The 19,361-nt window shown below is 41.4% G+C and overlaps 1 long non-coding RNA gene across 3 annotated transcripts; it reads left to right on the forward strand.

Annotated features, from left to right (window-relative positions):
- The first annotated feature begins 10,548 nt into the window (after nt 1-10,548).
- LOC142492558 (uncharacterized) lies at nt 10,549-17,752 on the forward strand. 3 transcript variants are annotated; one of them, XR_012800845.1, is made up of 5 exons: nt 10,549-10,615; nt 10,706-10,871; nt 11,626-11,725; nt 14,034-14,271; nt 14,556-17,752. It is a non-coding gene; the product is annotated as an uncharacterized LOC142492558 (long non-coding RNA). The 3 variants fall into 3 exon arrangements; XR_012800846.1 differs by lacking the exon at nt 10,549-10,615 and having other exon boundaries at nt 10,641-10,871; nt 11,626-11,758; nt 14,032-14,271; XR_012800844.1 differs by lacking the exon at nt 10,549-10,615 and having other exon boundaries at nt 10,641-10,871.
- Nucleotides 17,753-19,361: the final 1,609 nt, after the last annotated feature.

Raw genomic sequence — 19,361 nt, forward strand, 5'->3', positions numbered from 1 at the left:
GCTCACTGTCCTTCTTGTGCTGAATAGTAAAAACAAACTCCTGCAGGGCAAGTCTCCAGCGGAGCACCTTCCATTCTCCCCCGCCACCCTCTGTAAGCAGCTTGGGGGTTGTGATCGGTAATCACAGTGAAGGCTCTTCCATAGATGGAGCTTCTTTAATGGAGCTTCTTTAATGTCCAAACAATGGCCAAGCACTCCTTTTCGATGGTGGCATAAGCCACCTCCCAAGGCAGCATCTTGTGGCTGAGGTAGACGACCAGGTGTTCTCCCCCATCCTTATCTACCTGGCCCCGCACAGCCCAGATGCCATAGTCCGTTCTGCACCAGGAACCCCTTGCTGTAGTCATGAACCAGGATCGGAGCGTTTGCAAAGGCGGATTTCAGAGCATGAAACGCGTCCCACATTTGTAAGACCAGGCTACCAGATCCGAGTCTTTTCTGAGTCAAATCAGTCAAGGGTTTTGCCAGGGCGCTATACTGGGGCACAAACTTCCTATAGTAGCAGACGGTACCTAAAAATGTCATTAAATGCTTTTTGGTATGTGGAACTTGCCAGTTAACGATTGCGTCCACTTTAGCAGGCTCAGGTTTGAGGTGCCCCCCTCCCACCCAGTGACCGAGGTACAATACCTCCGCCATGCCGACCAAGCAATGAGATGGTTTGAGGGTTAACCCGGCTTCCCTTATCCTCACTAGCACCGCCACTACATTCTATAGATGTGCCCCCAGGTATCCCTAAACAAAGCAACGTAATTCAAATATGCTCTCGCAAAACCTTGCATCCCATCCAGTAAGCGATTGACCAGATGCTGGAAGGTAGCCGGGGCATCCTTCATCCCAAATGGCATAACTGTAAACTCATATAAGCCACTCGGGGTGATGAAAGCTGACTTCTCCTGTGCCTCCTGGGTCAAAGGGATCTCCCAGTACCTCTGGGACAGATTCATGTTAGTCAGATACCTTGCCCTGGCAAGCTCGTCTAAGAGCTCATTCCAGCAGGGCCTGCAATAGGGATCTGACATGGTCTGACCGTTGAGCTGCTGGTAGTCCACACAGAACCGAGTGGTCCTGTCCTTCTTAAGCACTAGGACTACCGGTGAAGCCCAAGGACTCTGAGACCGAACTATCACCCTTAGGGACAGAATATCGTCTACCTCCTCCTCTATGCTTCACTTCACCTCTGCAGAAACCCTATGAGCATTTTTGTGGAGAGGTCTGTGATCTCTGGTTTGAACCGGGTGATCGGTTAGATGGGTCCTGCCAGGCTTATCCATGAACAGGACCTGGTACTCCTCTAACATAGCTCTCGCTTGCTCCCGCTTGGGAGCTTTGAGCTTGGGACCTATCCCAGCCTGCTCTACCATGCCCCCCTGTTGGGCTTCTCCTAGGTTATTGGGCAGAGCTTGGCTCGCTGGATCCCCTGATGGTGGGCTACAGATAGCCAACACCGCCGGCTCACTCACATGGTATGCCTTCAGCATATTGATGTGATAAGTCCTACAGTATGTCTATCTTCTTCTGGATTTTAGTTTCCTACATAGTCACAGTACACTCATTCATCCTCTGGTGTACCGTATATGGGTCGGTCCAGGCAGCTAGCAATTTGTTCTGCTGAGGGGGCATCAGAAGAAGAACTTGCTGCCCAGGGATGAATTCCCTGCTACTGGCACTTCTATCATACAAACACTTCTGCTTGGCCTGAGCTGCCTTAAGGTTAGCATGTGCCGACCCCATGAGTCTTTCTAGCCGGTCTCTGAACTCCAACACATACTTTAGCACAGCAGCATCAGTATTGGTAGTTTCCCCTTCCCTTCCCTCATGCAACAGGTCAAGCGGTCCCCAGACATGGCACCCATATAGAAGCTCAAAAGGAGAGAATCTGTTCCTCCAAGCAGCAAGTACTGTAAACAGGCTTCCCAGTGTCCCTTTTTGGCTTCTACAAATGCTTGCAGCATTTGTTTCAACGCCCCATTGAACCGCTCACACATGATGAAAAAAATAGAGATTGCTTCCGAGGTTCACAGCACCTTCACTCAGCCAGTTGTATGAATATAAAAAAGTTTATTAGTAACCAGCAATGTACAACAGCATGAACACTCTTACGCGTTTCGTCCAAACCAGTTCGTTAGTTTAGGGGTGGAAAGGGGTAGAGCGGAGAGCTTTCACCCTGATTGTAGCCCAGAGACACTGGAGCAATCAAGACATGAACTGTGACCCCTGATCGGTTAGAATCTCACTTGGGAAACCTACAGTGGCGGTCGCCTTAAGTCTCATGCGGCTTTCTCCGCAAGTTTTAACGCGGCGTCGCGCAGCTTTTTTTTTTAGTTTTCCCGCGCCACGGGCGCTTTCAATGATAAGCGCCATTAGCGCTTATCTGTTGAAGCGGCCGCCGCGCGGGAAACCGAGTTCAAATTAAAAAAAAGCCCTTCATTTATCCCGGCAAGCTTTAGAATAAAGCTGGCCGGGACAGTACCCTGGTAAAAATCTCTTGGAGATTGCTTGCTGGGACATCTTCAGATTCTTCTGAACTAACTACAGGGACAGTGAACTGTGTTATTCCCTGCTTTGTGTAACGTATGGCTGACACCACTTGTTCTGAGATCTTGAAACTTCAAGACTGTCTTTGAGCTATGATTCCAATTCCAATAGCTTTGAGCTATTTATTCCCCTATAAATCCTAGCTCAAAGCCTGATTATCCCACCGCTGCCACCAGAAAAAGCCTGTCACAGGAGACCAGTGCTTTTAACACTTTTTACCTTTCCGGATCAATTCACTTGGCAGAACAAGGTAGTGGAATAAAATGAGGTTTATTCTGGAAAAGAAAAAGGGAAAAAGCACACAACTCATGGGGTAGTATTTAAAATATTATATTGATAAAAATAAGGGTGAGTATCACACGTACAAAAATGTAGTTCTTTTAGTCATGTATCAGAGGAACTACACTGACTATAGAGAATCTGCCCCAGCGTGCTGGGACATGAAGTCATACAGTGCCGCACAGTCCTGAGTGCCAAGCTGGCTAGACAGACAGTGAACTTGAATTTGCCTACTGTGTAATACCTTAATTGTAAGTCTCTTCTTACTTCTTCTTACTTGTTTTAAGACAATTGTGTTTTTCTTTTCTTCCTATGTTTAGAAACTGCCTTTGGTGGAACCTCGAGGAGCTGGAGGGATCCTAAACAGCAGCTTCAAGGAGTTCGAGTTACTTTTATTCTGCCACCAATAACTTGGAAGCACGAGCACGGTATCAGCTGTTTTCTATATTGAGGATGGAAGCATGTTAGGGAGAAGATGGTTAGGAGGGGAGCATGCAAAGGGAAGGTGGTGAGAAGGGAGCATTTGGGGAGAAGCTGGTGAGTAGGGAATTTTAAACTTTAACTTATTTCAGTGATTGGCAATTGTTCAGGTGTAAAATAAATTATCTTTTTCTACGGCACCTTTTAATCATAAGACACATTTTTATTTTCATAGAGACACCCAGAGCAAAGGTGTCTTTGTGTAAGACGCTATTTGTTTAAGGTCATTTAAACACCTAAAAACAACTGTTAGAAATGTCTTATCATTTCAACGATGGTAGTCATAGAGGCAGCAGCCAGCAACAGCATACAGACCACAGATAATCAAATCATCATCTCACACGGTGAAATAGTGCTACACAGTGGTCCTTTTCTCTCTGGTTTAATATCTAATAAATGCATGTTGTGTTGTTTGACAAATGATATACACAAACTGTCTTTTGAGAGCCGGCCGAGATACACTTTATTTCAATTACTTGATCAAGGAATTCAATTTTAATGGACATCTTAGGGGAAGTACCACATTTCTTTCTATGTTTTTGTGGAACAGGCCTGAAAAAAGGGATACCCCTAAAATGTTGCCCCCCCTCCCGTTATAGACCCATGGACTGAGTTCTCTGCTGCTATTTTTGTAGAAGTTTGTGTTTTCCCACACCATTCCGCACCTCCTCTCCTTCTGTTTTTGTCATAGGTGTTTTTGTTTTTCCCTATATTTTTTGGTAATGAACATTTTTCTCTGTGGTTTTAATCCTCAAATTATGGACAATGCTATCATTTAGCAGTATCAGATGGAATCCTAGATTGTGTCCATACACTATTCATTTACAGTTAGGTCCGGAAATAATTGGACACTGACACAATTAACATCATTTTGGCTCTGTACGCCACCACAATGGATTTGAAAGGAAACAACCGAGATGCAATAGAAGTGCAGATTTTCAGCTTTAATTCAAGGGGTTGAACAAAAATATCGTATAAAACGTTTAGGAATTGCAACCATTTTCATACACAGTCCCCTAATTCCAGGAGCTCAAATGTAATTGGACAAATTAACACAATCATAAATAAAATGTTCATTTTTAATACTTTGTCGAGAACCATTTGCAGGCAATGACTGCTTGATGTCTGAAATGCATGGGCATCACCACACGCTGGGTTTCCTCCTTTGTGATGCTTTGCCAGGCCTTTACTGCAGCTGTCTTCAGTTGTTGTTTGTTTGTGGGTCTTTCTGCCTTAAGTTTTGTCTTCAACAAGGGAAATGCATGCTCAATCGGGTTGAGATCAGGTGATTGATTCAGTCATTGCAGAATATTCCACTTCTTTGCCTTAAAAAAAACTCTGGGGTTGCTTTCACAGTATGTTTTGGGTCATAGTCCAATCAACTTTGCTGAATTTGGCTGAATCTGAGCAGACAATATATCCCTATACACTTAAGAATTAATCCGGCTGCTTCTGTCTTCTGCCACATCATCAATAAATACTAGTTACCCAGTGCCATTGTAAGCCATGCATGCCCATGGCATCACACTGCTTCCACCGTGTTTTACAGATGATGTGGTATGCTTTGGATCATGAGCTGATCCAAGTCTTCTCCATACTTTTTTTCTTCCCATCATTCTGGTACAGGTTGATCTTAGTTTCATCTGTCCAAAGAATGCTGTTCCAGAACTGGACGGGCTTTTTTAGATATTGTTTGGCAAAGTCTAATCTGGCCTTTCTATGCTTGAGGCTTATGAATGGTTTGCACCTTGTAGTGAACCCTCTGTATTTGCTCTCGTGAAATCTTCTCTTTATGGTAGACTTTGATAATGATATGCCTACCTCCTGGAAAGTGCTCTTCACTTGGCTGGATATTGTGAAGGGGTTTTTCTTTACCATGGTATGGATCCTACGATCATCCACCACTGTTGTCTTCCGTGGACGTCCAGGCCTTTTTGTGTTGCAGAGCTCACCAATACGTTCTTTTTTTTATCAGAATGTACCAAACTGTTGATTTGACCACTCCTAATGTTCCTGCTATCTCTCTGATGGATTTTCTTTTTTTTTTGCAGCCTAAGGATGCCTTGCTTCACTTGCATTGAGAGCTCATTTGACCACATGTTGTTGGTTCACAGCAACAGCTCTCAAATATGATCGCCACACCTGGAATCAACTCCAGACCTTTTACCTGCTTAATTGATGATGAAATAATGAAGGAATAGCCCACACCTGTCCATGAAATAGCTTTTGAGTTAATTGTCCAATTACTTTTGGTCCCTTGAAAAGGAGGGGGATACATATTAAAGAGATGTAATTCCTAAACCCTTCCTCCAATTTTCTATGTACAGCCCTCAATATATGTTTTATTCTAAGAATTAATATTTCAGTTTGCAGTGCACTATTTTACATTAGCGCTGTTTTTTTATTATTTATATATATATATATATATATATATATATATATATATATATATATATATATATATATATCACTATAATTGTTTTGCCTCTATGGGCCCTTCATGCCCAGTAGGACACTGAAAACTACTGGATTAATGACTTCATGTATAATAATAGGGTAATGTTAAAAAATAAAACAAATATTGAATGAGTACATAAAGTCCCCTTGGATCTTTAGAATAAAAAAACCTGTATGTATATAAATATTTTTGAAATTGAAAAGAACATTTTCACAGTGTGCATTCAAACTTATAAAGTGTATCTCCAAAGGCCCATGAAAACTTAGCATTTATACTGAAAGTTAGTCCCAGGCTACAGGGTTTTTATGGTTCTCGCAGTTACCAATGCTCTATAGAAGGTAACGTATTTTCTCACACAGCGACAGATCTGTCGCTTGTTAAAAATGATTAAGGGAACTGGTTATTCTATGATTTATATCCACCGTGATTTCCACAAGAATCCCAGGCAGACACCTGCTGCTTTGCTTAGTATAGTGTCATACTCAAACAGCCTCTAGCCACAGCCTTCTCCTTGAGACTGTTTTCATATTTGTTATTTTGCATTTGTCTTTTATGAAAACCTGTTCACAGCTCAGTCAACATGTCTGCTATGTATTCCCATATGTTGAACAATGGCATTTATTGAAGATGCCAGCATTGTTAAAATATTTCAGCATTTAATTCATCCCAAAAAGAAATGCTGTATGTTAACCTTTCAAGCTCTGTCAAAAAAGTACCTTTTCTCTGTATAACTGTATATTTCATTATATCTAGATGTCAGTTTTCAAATGTCATCCACAAAAGTTTTCCACAGTTTAGACTGGTAGAAAAACATAGCATGTTAAAAGGAATATATTTAGATTCTTACTGCATAAATTGTAAAAACAAGCTCTAAGATGCTAACAGATATTAATAGTAGGGAGCCATACATGTCAAACTATTTTTGACAGATTGCCCGGCCCTTTTGACTAAGCCACTCCCCTTTTGAAATAAACCCTGGCTGCGTGTTACCTCCAATTCTTTATCTGGTCCCTAACCTTCTGTATCCGGATCTGCCCTTTGCGACAATTTTTGGGCTTGATGCCCGCTGCGCCATTTACAAATTCAACCAGTCCGTCGGTTACATTAATAGATTACCCCACCTCTGGGTTAGTAAAATCCCGGTGGTGATGTAGATGCGGGATTTCTCATTAATCATGTAGAGTATGTTTTGGGTTACACGCTGTTTGTATTTGATTTGTCACAGAATCAGGGGCGCGGGGACATTTTTCTCTTATTCACAACGGAAATCTGAGGGTGGAAATACGCTTTTCGGGGGCGCTGGATAGAACCGTTAATATTATTGTGTACAGGGTGTTTGATAACATTATTGAGATAAACCAGAGAAGGGAAGTGGTATATGATTACCTCTGAAAACAAGTATGAACACCTTTCAAATAACGCAACTTTTAAGCGCCGATCGATACACCTGTGGAATGTTTCAAGATGTATACCCCTGAGATTTATTATCCCGTCGCGCACTGAAAAGGACCACCCTCCCGGGATTCATCATAAACACGCATCCCCAAACTGGACCAGGCGAACACTGGTTGGCTGTTTTTTTTTTATCCAGAATGTGTTATAAAGGGAGCTAGATCACAACTGGAGAATTAGAGACCTGTAAGCCTGACTTCAATAGTGGGGAAACAACTTGAAGGTTTAGTACGGGATAATATTCAGGAATACCTAATGGAAACAAAATCATTAGTAATAGTCAGCATGGATTTATGAAGGATAGATCATGCCAAACTAACTGTGAGGATTCGGGGATTGCGTCCCTTGCGGCGCGGTTCCTCCTCTCTACATACCAGTACTGCAGCGGCTGCTGCCTCTGATCTGCCCCCCGCTGGTGAGCGCACCCCCGCTCTGTTTACAGAGCGCGTGTGCACCCGCTCCTCTTCTACCAGTTCACAGACTTTTGCTCCGCCCCCTCATCGCGCCGCGCCTCCTCGGCGTGCACGCGTGACGTCACGCAACGAGCCCCAGCTGTGAGTCAAGATTGCTGTGAGCCCATGTCTTCCTGCAGCCTATCCCTGTCTCCGCTGGGGCCACGCCTTTGCTCCGCCTCCTGCCTCATTGGTCACTTCCTGTATAAGATCCTGCTCAGTGCTCAGTCTCATTGCTGAGCATAACTTTGTGTAGCCTTTGCGTGTGCCTGTCTTGTCCAGCCCAGCCCAGTCTTGTCTTGTTCTCTGCAGTTAACCTCTCGTGTACAGACCTGGCTTTGCATTTGGATTATCTCTTGCTCTTGACCCCTGGCTTACGGATAACGACTACGAGTACCTCTCCAACCCCAGACCACAGGCTTACGGACTTCAACTACGTGTACCTCTCCAACCCACTGACACTGGCGAGTATTAGATTAACCCTTTCTACATACCCAGACCCAGCAACGCTACAAACCACCTTCTGGGCCCGCCCCCGCTACTGTGGGTGTGTGGCATAGTCCTTTCCACCTCAGTGCCGGGGTCAGGTCTTGTTTGTGGGATCGCGCAAGCGTTACACTAACTTTATTTGAGGAAGTAAGTAGGAATTTAGACCAGGGTAATGCAGTTGATGTGGTCTACTTAGATTTTGTAAAGGCTTTTGATACGGTTCCACACTATACTTGGTGTACAAAACAAAGCACATTGGACTCAGTAAAAATATATTCACCTGGATTGAAAAATGGTTGAAAGATAGACAAGAGAGGGTTGTCATAAATGGAATCAGGGATCGATACTGGGCCACTGCTTTTTAACTAGTTTATTAATGACCTTGAGGTTGGCATCGAGAGCAAAGTCTCCATCTTTACTGATGATACTAAATTGTGTAAGGTAGTAGAATCAGAGCAGGATGGAATTTCTCTCCAGAAGGACTTGGAGAGACTGGAAACGTGGACAAGTAAATGGCAGATGAGGTTTAATACAGATAAATGTAAGGTTATGCATTTGGGAAGCAATAATAAACAGGCGACTTACAGATTAAATGGGGATAAATTGGGGGAATCCTTGATGGAGAAGGATTTATGAGTGCTTGTAGACAGCTGGCTTAGCAATAGTGCCCAAAGTTATGCAGTAGCTGCAAATGCAAACAAGATCTTATCTTGCATTAAACAGGCAATGAATGGAAGGGAAGTTAACATAATTATGCCCCTTTACAAAGCACTAGTAAGACCACACCTTGAATATGGAGTACAATTTTGGGCACCACTCCTTAGAAAAGACATTATTGAACTAGAGAGAATGCAGAGAAGAGCTACCAAATTAATAAAGGGAATGGACAACCTAACTTATGTGGAGAGGCTAGCTAAATTAGATTTATTTACATTAGAAAAGAGGCGTCTAAGAGGGGATATGATAACTATACGCAAATATATTCCGGGACAGTACAGGGAGCTTTCAATATAACTATTCCTCCCAAGGGCAGTACACAGGACTCAGGGGCATTCCTTAAAGTTGGAGGAATGGAGATTTCGCCAGCAACAAAGGAAAGGGTTCTTTACAGTAAGGGCAGTTGAAATGTGGAATTCATTACCCATGGAGACTGGGATGGCAGATACAATAGATTTGTTCATAAAAAGGTTGGACATCTTTTTAGAAAGGTATATAGGGATATACAGTACAGTACCAAATAAGTAAACATGGGAAGAATGTTGATCCACGAAATAATCTGATTGCCAAATCTTGGAGTCAGGAAGGAATTTATTTTTCCCCTTATGAGATATCATTGGATGATATGACACTGGGGTATTTTTGTTTTCCTTCCTCTGGATCAATAAGGAAGTATAGATATAGGATAAAGTATCTGTTGTCTAAATTTAGCATAGGTTGAACTTAATGGACGTATATCTTTTTTCAACCTCATCTACTATATAACTATATAACTATACGGCATATTACCAAAAAAAGAGATCTTCCCTATATAAATGTTACAATTTTTAAATGTGAACGTGAAACACGTAACGTTTCAGAATGTCCAATTGCAAGATACTCTGTTATATGTATGTGGGGAATTTTGTATTTTTTTCATGCATCCTATGTGTAAATGTTTAACATTTGTAGAGGTATTAAAAAGTTTCACTAATGATTTAAAAAAAAAATGATCGCATAGTCGCTAGTTTTGTGTGAAAGCAGTTGTGTCATTTAAAACGCCAAAATGTACACATTGAATGCTCACAGAATTGTATTGCCTGTTATAAAAATATATAATGCCTCTTTTAGAAAACATGTGCTTGTTGTGTACTGTGTAATAAAATCCTAATTATATTATATACCTCCACAAATGTCCCTGTTTTTTTGGGGTAGCTTTTTTTTTTACCCACAATGTTTATATAGCGAAGATAGAGTAAAAAGAATATATTTAATACACCAGAAGCTTAACCTATAATAATTAAACTTTAAACTTTAAAAAAAAGATCAATCCACCAACAAAAGGTTGATGTCCCGCCATTGAAGGTGGAGCTACAAATGATATGCAAAGAAAAAAAGGTATTTAAGAGTCTGATTTGAAAAGCAGTAGCCCCTTGCCATTGCATTGGGCTCTGACTGCCCAAGCAAGTCCCTGTATATTCTGGTTATTGTTATGGTAAATACCATATTATTTATTTTATTGTTTTATTTTGTTCATGTCGGTCTTTTCAAATTCGCACTCATTTTGTTTATTTTTCTAAAAAGTGTGCCCTGTGATAATACAGTACAGCATATATCGACTATGGCCGTATTATACTATTTTATGTTATGATATTGAATGTATTTTAATGACTGTAAGGTAGTGAAGAGGTTAACTCCCTTTGCAGGGCAGGAGACTGAACTGAGGTGTCGGGTTTCCTGCAGCTGACATGTTAAACTCCTGAGTGAACAGGTATAAAAAGCAGGAAGTAGCTGATGTCTGTGTCTCTGTTTGCAGTCTGTGAGAGGATCACAGACAGAGTGCCATCTCGCCCGCCCACAGGGATCAAGATTGGGTTGACCAGAAGATTTTGCGTGGCAACCGTGAGGAACCTACAACCTCATCCAGCAGAAGACTGCACAAAGAAGGGCAAAAAGACTTCCTGGGAGCAGCAGGACCTCAAAGAAGACTGCGTTGGAGAAATCGGAGACGCCGAACCAGCAACAGTGTCAGATAAGACTTTCATTATTGTTCCCTTTCTTTCTAAATACTGTTTCATATGTTTTTGGGCTGGGAACCAGGTTAGTTGGCCAGCGCCGTTAAAAGGGCCACAACAAAGTGTAGTTAGTCTCCTGTAAGGAGTGTTTATTTTATTATTTTGTGTTTTGCCTTAGGGGCAGTAGCCTTATTGTTTGGTTGCTGTTTTGTGGTTAATAAACCAATCCAGTTAAGGGGAACCCTCTGTCTATGCGTCTAACTGCCCTCGTCTACAGGCTGCTCCATCACAATGACCATGAATGTATTTTTATTTAGTCTCTAGCGCCGGTCAATCTGTTTTTTGTTTTTTTTTTCAAATGTACATACTGTATGGTAATACAATACATTGACAAGCGGGGATTATATTATCCAAGGCTGTGACATATTATTACACGTCATAGAATTTAATGTACTTTTAATGTCCTTGAATTAATTTTTTATTTATGTTCATGTAATAATACAATCACAGAAAAGAGGGTCTATAGTATCTAATGATGTAATGTATTTTTTTCAATGCATTGAATTGAATATACTGTACTTTGTAATACTTGCAGGACGACGTAGGCCAAACAAACATTGATGATACCCCAAAGGGCTGCCCTACATTGTCAGTGCAAGAGAGCTTTGCAGGGGTCACTTAATACTGTGCGGTGCTATTTATTATGTTAAAACACTAAGCGCTTAGAAGTTTAAAACATTTTAACATTTTATTTTCTATTCTGTAGTTTTGGCGACTGCGTTTAACACCAAGTTGACAGAAGATTAACCATTTTGGAAGCTAAATACGAATCTAGAACAACTATGTGGGAAAAAAAACAGCCTCTGGTGCGTCTTTATATAAAATTGAATCAAATACAGGTAAACCCCGTTATAACGCGACCCATTATAACGCGAATCGGTTATAACGCAATTTTCCCGTGGCTCCCGTTTAAAAAAAAATAAAAAAATTTAAATTTAAAACAATTTTTTTTTGCATACTGCGCACATTGCGCACAGCACACACTCACTGCACACACTGCTCACTGCACACACTGCACACACTGCACACACTGCACACACTCCCCCGCTGCACCTCACACTCTCTCCCCCCGTGCACCTCACATCACTCCCCCCTGCCCCTCACATCACTCCCCCCCTGCCCCTCACATCAGCAGCCCACCCCCCACCAGCCCGTTTTTCACACCCACCCCCTCCCCCACCAGCCTGTTTTTCACACCCACCTCCCCCACCAGCCCGTTTTTCACAAAAGCCCATTTTTCAAACACACACACACACACACACACACACACACACACACACACACACACACACACACACACACACACACACACACACTGTGTGTATATATATGTATGTGTTTCCTTTGTAGTTTCTCATGTTACCACGGTAACCTTTAGACCACACTGCGCTCTGGGGACAGCTCTATTTTAATCCCCGGGACACTTATTGCTTCACATGCTTACATCTCCTGAATGGAGCATCGGATTTTAAAAATAGAAACCGCGTCTGAAAGGACAATGAGATATGCAAAAAGAAATAGCTGATTAGCGCAGTCCGCTGCTTTAAAGTATGGGAGCTCGTTTAAGTCCAGCTGCAACACACAAGAAGGCCGTTTTTTATGTATTTATTTTTTAAACAGTTAACTACTTAAGTGCCAAAAGGTCCTGCATTGTCTCAAGATGTCCGCCCTAACAGCTCCCCTTCCTCCTCAGCACAGCAATGTGATGTTGTGCTACCTCCACTGAAGGAGGGAAGCAGATTTGCTGTGCAGACAGTATTAGATACGGGAGCTCCTTCATTAAAGGGCCAGTCCCACATGGCGAGCAAAAACAATAAAATAAAAATTAAAACAGCTCCACGTAGGCCTAATTGGTTTCCCTATACAAATGACCCCCACCCCTCTCTCTAAAGTAAACGTTTTACCAATTTGCTTCTTGTTCAAAAATAAGTCAATTTCTACCCACCCCAGTAATAACGTGATGTTATTTGTCATGTGCTGTTGGGAACAGAAGCATTAAGCTCGGCTCTTGAGATGTGATGGGCAACGCTTGTGTTCCTGGTGCTAGAACTAGTGGCCTTTTGGCACCACAGATATCCTTGCACCGGAAGCATTAATACCTACAGTACTTGCCAAGTCGTGAGTGTGATAATGACGGAGTACATTGATTTCTACCATCGTTTTCATCTCTTAGCTCAGCACATCCTCTCTCCCCGGTACTTACTGAGCCCCGGCATGCTCTGACCTCCCCGGCAGCCTGCTATTGAAGAGGGAGTGGGAGGGCGAGGGAGGGGGCTGGGAGGGCGAGGGATGGGGCTGAGAGGGAGGGAGGAGGGATGAATCGCCGCAATTTTTTTAAACTTTTTTTTAAAAAATTATTTAATTAACTGGCGCCCGGCCAGAGTCATCGTGGGCCGCACAGAGAGGCCAGACGGGCCGCATGCGGCCCGCATGTTGTGCAGGCCTGGTGTAGGGCTTCTGGTCACCTCTTCCTTCCCTCCTCACTCCCTCTCAATCAGGCGCGCGGCGGCCATTTTTTTTTAAATTAGCGTGACCCCGTTACTAACACGGTGGTCCTCGGGGTGGACCCCGAGGACCGCGCTATAACGGGGTTTACCTGTACTTTTTTACTTTAAAGACAAATGTGTACATGAATAACACAATGTATGAATGCTTTTACTGTATGTTGTACAGAACATCCACTGGGGTCACAGATAACAGTGAATGCTTGTGCAAGCTGTCGAGCAAACAACACTCAACAAACCCTGAACCGCAAATAACTACGCCTCAAAAGAGGGGACTGTATTATATTGTGTCGCTGTTACTTTATATTTAAAACTATCACTATCAAACAATTTTGTATTTATTTAAAACTACTGTAGCATTATTGATTCATTTTGTATTTATTTATCTATTCTGGATAAGAGAGGGCTTTTATTCAGTTACTACACTTTTTTTATAGACTCACAATTGGTCATGCAGCAACAATAATTTTGTATTTATTTATTTTTAAAATTATGCGGTTGTTTACTGTATGCCACTTTTTTATAAAAAGGGGTCAATTTTGAAATGATAAAACAGTAGGGTTGGATAAGCAATATCTTTTATTCATTTATTAAACTTTTTTTTATAGAGTCAAGATTATCCCTGCGGCAACACGTTGACGCACAAATGAATGTGGTGAAACCGTATACAGAGCTGAACGCTCATCTACATCGACCACTGTAAACAACATAACAATGCCCTCTACAGCAAGGCCAGTTAAAAAAAACAGAAGATCGCCCAACTACAGAAGAGACTTTTGGCACTCATGCAACCACTGAGATGCAAAGACAACACAAGAGCCCACAAGCCACTCAACCTGAAAAGGCTGGTGTGTATCATACCGTGTCGTTCAGATATTCAAAACTAATAAGCTATAATAATAGTATTGTGTTCAAAAAATATCACTATATAATAATGTTGTATTTAAAATTAATACTCTATAATAGTTTTTTATTTACAACTAACTATATAATAATTCTGTATTTTTTTTTAAATTATTATGTCTATTATTTCACATTTATTTATTTATTTGAAACTGAATTATTTTGAATGATAAAAATGTATTGCCTGATGAAAAGATAATTTATTCAGACATTTCACTTTCTTTTATAGCATCAAAGAAATATGTAAGACAAACCCCTAGACGACTCCATGACAACTGTGCACCCGTATACGTCAACGAACGACCTTCTACATCGACAGCGTCATACAGCATAATGTGCACCGCAACAACCATTACTGTTACAATTGAACCACCACCATCTACAACGTTGAGCAACCCAATTGTACAGGACTATATCGGTTCTCATACCTCAGGGGGTCAGTATGCATAAAAGCCGCAAATGTATCTGGCCTGCAACAAAACACATTGGAAACAATACTACATTGAATTGACTCTGTCAGACGCCCACGTGTAAATGACCCAGATGATGCACAGGTCCCTAGTAAAAGACACAGGGTTCCTTTACAGGACATAATGAATTTCAGAAACAATGATGTGTCACATATAGGGCCGCTGGTTAACTGTACACAGGTTAATCATATTGATATACCACATTTATGGGGCTGGTTCTACAAACAATATGTTTTTTGGCTACATTTAAACAGGATTATAGAACAGGTGATAAGCGATTTGTAATCCCTGATATTTGTGAAGGGTCATGGACGCAACTTAGATCTACTGAATGCCTTGCTATTAAATCTTAACCGTTCAAGTGAGACAATTCATACGAGGGTAATGCTACTAAATGTTCCTTTAAGGGCCAACACCCAAAGCATAAAACACAACGTAATATTACCATCAGAGGGGCCTGACAATACGCAACAGAACGCCACGACAACTATGTGTATAGAGGACGAACCTATTGAGAGTTTGGGTAGCGCTGAATACATTTTTGGATGATTGTAGGGAAAGCAATCACAGCGTTCATACAAGAATTGTTTGCTTTTATGAGTGAGCGTAATGACGTACGCAAAATGTGTATGGGTAAAGTGCTCAAACTAAAACTTGATCGTTTAACGCCTGTATTTAGCACCGGGCCCAATTACTAACCTCTTCATGACTAGATATGGTGGGACGGGTTTAGATAAACACCCAGGGGTAAGCAGCCACCATGCAAACTATGTTGTAGAAGACAATACATCCCTCACACAACAAAGCACATTAACGCCCGTTAGTACATGTGAATTATCTGCCTCCGTTATGAGCCCCAACATACTTGCTGATGAATCCACTCAGAGTAGTGTACAGTCATCATTCTCTGTATACCCAGAGGCTACAGTACATGAAAATATTGTTGAAAGACTTGAACGGCCTGTTGAAAACATAGTCGAAATACATGCCTTCCCTCCTCCCCTGTAATACAACACACGAAGGAGTCATTTGATCATTCTATATTTTTGGAACATATAGCGCAATAGCAAAGAACACGACAGATGCAGTGGAACATTTTCAAATTGTAAATCTAGACAGAATACCTTCATTTTCAGTGGCATTACAGGTCGTACACAACGCTATACCGTGTACATGGAATAGACTATTACCCGACATAGCACCCCATGATCTGGTACAATTATGCCTAGACAGTAGCACCTTAAATAGAGCTTTATACTCTATTAGACGGTCTAAGGACACCTTAAACAATAAGGTTGTTTTGGAACATCGTTGTTTGCAAACTCACAAATATGGGTCGTAGATAATGAGAAGTTTAATGCATAGTACAGCACCAAGTATGATCATACACACTCAAAAGTCAATGAGACTATCTGCTAGGGGAGGGCCCAAGCAGACTTTATATAAACTTTAGATTCCTTTGTTTAAAATAGGTTACTAGGCAGATTATAATAACCACTCCTTAATACTTAAACCGATCATCTTACAGATAATTAAAACCTGGTTAAAACTAGATTAAAACATCTCTCTATAGGAATCAGGTACTTCTTGATACTAGGAATGTGGGCGTTACTTCAGGCACAGTCATAAATCTACTGTGAGTGAATCTCTCTCTCACACCACACACACACACACACACACACACAGACACACACACATTCTTACACATAAAATGGACACTAACATAACAGAACAGACAAAATGGAAATAAAACATTGCCTTCAATCCTTCTCACCCCCCCCCCCCAGACCATTTCAGTAATACCAACAGTATATTCATTTTGGCAATATTACTTTCTCAAACATGTGGCCAATATGGTTCTTGGTGATGGTAGTTTAAGATTGGTGGTCATAATTGTTAGGAAGAGAGTGGGTGGTGTGATGCACCATAGACATTAATTCGACGCCTTACAGTCTCATCGTAGCCACAAAAAGACGATACCTTTTTGACTTAAATAATGAGAGTCATAATTTGTGTCTGGCAGTCAGTCTTTGTGCCCTCTTAGAGAGAGATACTGCTGCTGCTTTGTTACTGTATAAATCAAGTTTGATTCATAGCACTCTGGGCATTCCTGATAACCGCCTAGTCAGTTTTAGCCACATACCAGATTTTGAAAAACACTTTAATGTTTACATTCAAGTCTTCTACCACAATCGTGGTGCCTGACAATTTTTTTTTATACAAGTGAGATATGCAAAGAGCATGTTTTATTTATATACCATGAAGATACCCATTAATATGGAGTAAAAAAAATAAGCACGTTCATTGGGTCCAATTACTTTTGCGATTTTTTTGTCACACACCATTCGAACACAAAAATAATCTTTCATGCTGCTATTTTTGCCATTCGTGCCACATACAGAATTGTGTTGAGATCGGAACTGACATGCCTAGATGCCCTGTGTGTCGGGCCTTTTGTCGTTCACAGGATTGTTTGAGTAAACACATGAAACTAGCCCAAAAGGGAAAAAAAGATTGTAAACACAAGCAATACTGCGACAAATGCGGTCGCTACATGGCTAATCATGAGGTTTGCAAAGGGTTACAATGTAGAGTCTGTTATGCTTACATCAACACTTTTTTGATGGTCACCTCTGTTGCATGCCTCAAAACACTCCACCCGACACCACAGACAAGTAGATTTTGTATGACTTTGGGTGCATGTAGGAGACAGGTGTCCACGAACCAAATTACGTCTATGCCATACCGTTAAACATTGATAAAGAGGCCCCTTGAAAAGTAATACCCACCCGTTAGATGGTGCTGATGGTTGGGAGTTTCAGAGTCCAGAGTGTCTGACTAATTTTCTTAAATTCATAGCCCGCTCCTTTAGGGGTTACACATTCAAAGCCCATAATGCCAGCCGTTATGCCTATTTTGTGGTGCAGCACCTGCTTAAAGAGAAGATAGTAAATCTGTTTTTATCGCAAGGTGGTAAATTATTATGTGTAACAGTACAAGATCTGGATATCATATTTATCGATTCTTTAAACTTCCTCCCCGTTAAGCTCAGCAAGTTTCCATAGGCCCTGGGGTTTACAGGCAGTAAAGGGCGTTTCCCACACTTTTATAACACTGTACAGAATCAAAATTACATCGGTTCTATGCCCTCTGTAGAACATTATGGCACTCTGTGCATGATGCCTGACGAGAAAACGGTGTTCATAGCCTGGTATGAGGAGAACAAGCACAGTGATTTCAACTTTCAGGCTGAGCTTAAAAGCTACTGCATTGAGGATGTAAAAATGTTAAAGAAAGCTTGTATCTGTTTTAGAGACAATGTCATAGATATGACACAGAAAAGCATAATTACACACAGTGAATCTCAGCTGTCTGAAGTAATTGTCTATAATGTGGACCCCTTTCAACTGACAACATTCGCCTCTGCGTGCATGGACATGTTTCGGCTCAAATGTTTGCCAAAAAATACCATCACCGTTGTACCCACTTACAACTACAACATCAAAAAAAACCTTCTCTACAACAGCCAAAGAGTGGTTTCTGTATGTGTCTTACAAAGAAGATATAGTCATACAACACACTTTAAGGGATGGTGAAAAGAAGGTTGGTAACTATTTTCTGGATGGTTATGCGGTAATGGCGTTCAAACAGCCTTTGAATTCAATTGGCTGCTTTTACCACGGTAGTCCCATGGGTTACAATGAAAAAGATGCAATGTTACACCTCATACATGTGGTCAATTGTACCACAAAATAGCCATCAAAACACACTTTCTAAAAAGAGGGTAGCTATGCGGTTCTTGAGTTGTGGGAGCACAAGTAGAAAAACATGTTTGAGACAGACATGGATCTAGAGACATTTCTTCTTAATAGTGACTTTCTACAGCCCATAAATCCCGTGATGCTCTTTACGGCGGCAGAACAAACTCTATTAAGCTGTACCACAAAGCTGCCCCCGGTGAGAGTATACATCACTATGATTTTACCAGTCTGTATCCTTTTAATTAAGAAAATCAAAATGCATCCCACAGGTCACCCAGAGATCATCTGTGAGAATTTTGCCTCTTTTGACAGGTACTTTGGGGTTGCTAAAGTAAGTCTATCCGCCTAGAGATTTATTTCCCCCCCCTCCCTCAAGTTTCCGTTATGCCGCACATGCGCCGCCACCAACCAGGCGACACATTACGTTCATACGGATGAGGAACGCTCTTTGGCAGGTATGTGGTGTACTGTTGAAATGCAGGCGGCTTTGAAGAAAGGGTACCGATTTTTTTTTATTTTTTATTTTTATGTGGTACTTTGAACAAGGTCCAGGCAAATTGTTTGCTAAATACATTAAGGTACACCTCAGAGACAAACAGAAGGCATCAGACTACCCCAGTTGGTGTAGAACAGGGAAGAAAAACGAAGCACCAAGTCCAGCTGTAGAATAGCAATAACACCAACAGGGATACGTACCAAAAATAAGCTATTTAATAGGATCCAGGCAAAGTAACAAACACACCTACGCGTTTCGGACCTCTACAGTCCCCTTGATAAAGGACTGTAGAGGTCCGAAACGCGTAG

This window comes from Ascaphus truei, chromosome 1, assembly GCF_040206685.1.
Source record: "Ascaphus truei isolate aAscTru1 chromosome 1, aAscTru1.hap1, whole genome shotgun sequence".
Taxonomy (NCBI): Eukaryota; Metazoa; Chordata; class Amphibia; order Anura; family Ascaphidae; genus Ascaphus; species Ascaphus truei.